Source organism: Pseudoliparis swirei, unplaced genomic scaffold, assembly GCF_029220125.1.
Source record: "Pseudoliparis swirei isolate HS2019 ecotype Mariana Trench unplaced genomic scaffold, NWPU_hadal_v1 hadal_28, whole genome shotgun sequence".
NCBI classification, from domain to species: domain Eukaryota; kingdom Metazoa; phylum Chordata; class Actinopteri; order Perciformes; family Liparidae; genus Pseudoliparis; species Pseudoliparis swirei.
In genome coordinates, this window is record NW_026613264.1 from 393,691 (window position 1) to 396,686 (window position 2,996).

The following is a 2,996-nucleotide window of genomic DNA, read 5'->3' on the forward strand; positions in this document are numbered from 1 at the left end:
GTGGTGTCTTTTTTACTTTTGACTGAATTGTTTGCAATTACATATGTAATATAACTATATATACATATATATATACAGGACTGTCTCAGAAAATTAAAATATTGTGATAAAGTTCTTTATTTTCTGTAATGCAATTAAAAAATTATTAAAAGAATAAAAGGCTTGCAATATTTCAGTTGATTTGTAATGAATCCAGAATGCATGACATTTTTGTTTTTAATTGCATTACAGAAAATAAAGAACTTTATGACAATATTCTAATTTTCTGAGAGTCCTGTATATACACATATATATTATATATATATATATATACATTAGGGCTGTGAAACGATTAACATTTTTAATCAGGTTAATCACAGGTTTCTGTGGATTAATCATGATTAATCACGTATATACATTTACAGGCATCGGAACTCTGCGGCGACCGCGATCGACATATTGAGCACCCCTGCATTAAAACATTAAAGAGCCGAGAGTGACACTCGAGAGCCCTGCATTGCTCACCAGTGCGCGCGCCAGCATCCGAGCTCTGCGGCGCGCGAGACGGAGATCGGAGTCGTGTTAACGCGACAGTAGAGACAGAATGACATGCTGCTGGTTAGAGACGACCAACAACAGACGGATTGGAAGCTCATTCTGCGCATGCGTTAAATGCATTTTTTAAAAAAACTAGTTAAACCTGTAATTTAATTAACTGAGTTAACGTGTTATTTTTCACAGCACTAATATACATATATATATATATATATATTTATATTGTGGCAAACCAAGGGGAAAAGCCAAGCTTTGGAAAAGCTCAGGTTGGGGGAGGTGATCAAGGGAGAGTACCTCCCAGTGCTGCAGCCAATGGGCACATGGAAGTAGTCACACCTGCAGCCCATAGAGGGAGCATATCGGTCCGGTCCGTGTACGTTTTGTTAGTTTGTTTTTTCGTTTGATTACAAATACGGAATACGGAATACCACTTCTGTATTCCGTTTCTGCCGTCTGAAACCAAAAACGACAGAACGGAAGTGCTTGGATTGAAAGTCTAAATAAAAGCCAGTGCTATATATTCGTATTTACAGTGTTCTATGATGCAAACACATAGCAGGTTAACGTTAGAAGAATATGAATAAGTCAATATAAAGAATAAATAATTAAACCTGGATATTTTAACGATGCAAACACATAGCAGGGTAACGTTAGAAGAATATGAATTAGTCAATATAAATAATAAATAATTAAACCTGTATATGTTAGCGACAGTGGTGACTACGGAAAGTTTAATATTCATGTGTATATGTACACAGCAAGAATCACCTTGTCACTTAATCGTTGCATTGTTTAATGCAACACAGTTCCTAATATTGATTAATGAAATGTTTCTGTGCAGAGTTGTTGCTGTTATATATATATATATATTTCCACCTCATTCTGCTGTTTCTTGGACGAACACCGCAGAGCCTGTATGAGGACACGCAGAGTAAAGGGTTCACCTTTATACCGCTAGATGGCAGTATACCTGTTTAGGGTGTCTACAGGAATAAACCAGTGAAATTTAAGACTTTTAAAGACTTTTTAAGACCACGTCTAAATAAAATTTAAGACCAAATTTACGATGGAAATATACATTAATTAATTCAAAGTAAACACACATGTCTGTTCAAAATTAACAGTATGGTGTAATGCAAAAGGATAACACAAATGTCATTGCTGTTGTAAATTATATTTATTAATACATTTTCAGAACATTTAAGTCCCATGAACAAATGTCTCTAAAATTAAGTAAATATATTTAAAAAATACATGCAACATAGTTCCTTTTGAACAAAAAAAATCCATAAAATAACAAATAACATTTCCAGCTGCTTTTAAAATGCAAATTAATTTACATAATAGAATGTATGTGTGTGTGTGTGTGTGTGTGTGAGTGAGTTCTCATGTCTCTATGTGATGGATGTTTGTGCACAGGTTCATGTCTACTCCTGAGCTTTTGTGAATATACTAGGAAAACAATCCTTTTCAAACTGTATTAATATAAAAACTTCCAGTTGACATTTGGTCCATTCTCCTGGAAAAAAGAAAGAAAAAAGGCAGACATTAGCCAAACAACAGTCACCACATCTCTTATGACACCACCACTTCAGATTAATGTCAGACTGGATAAATAGGAATGAATACTATTTTTACAAATTAAGCAACGTGAGCCATCCCTTGAGCCGAGTGAACACTATGTAGACATATTGACAGGTAAACACCACTCTACTTACTACCATTCTAAAACTATTTTTAATTAGTCTAATTAATGTGTAGTGCGCCTATGCATAGCTGTTATTAACTTGACACATGAGTAAAGCTTAACTATATGAAACACATACTCATACAAGAGGATAGTTAATACATATATTTATGTTAGACTTACTTTGAGGTGCTGAAGTAGGTCCTGGGCGATGTCATGGCCCATGAGCTCCACAGGATCCTGACTGGACGTGGTCATTTCACCAATAACGCACATGAAGTCCAGCTGTCTGCTCGCGGTGGTCTGGTCCAGAGTCTCGTGGAACAGAATGAAGAACGCACTGCAGCGTTGGTCTTCGGTGATGAGCTCTTTGTTGCACGGCGCTGGATTTCCTCCGGTGACCTCCAGCGTTGTAGTTGACGTCGTTGCGGGCGGCGGAGCAGGAGCTGTGGGCAGCAGGAGCTATTCGGGCGGCCAGCTAGTCTCTGTGCTTCTTGCTCTGCTCGTGAGATTCCACCGCTGGAAAGTCTCGCGACACATAACGCAGATTCAGAAGCATTTCACCGACCGTGACCAGAAACACTCGTTCTTTTCAAGCCGTTGTTGAACTTGCATCCTGCCATGTTTTCTAAAGTAGCCGATGCTTCACGTTGTAGGGGATTGATAGGACCGAATACGCGGTGCTCACCCGTGTGCGCGCATCACGGCAGAGCTTCGATGCCAGCGCGCACATCGCTCTGTCGCGCGAGCCGAGAATTGTTTGCGGGGGGGGGGG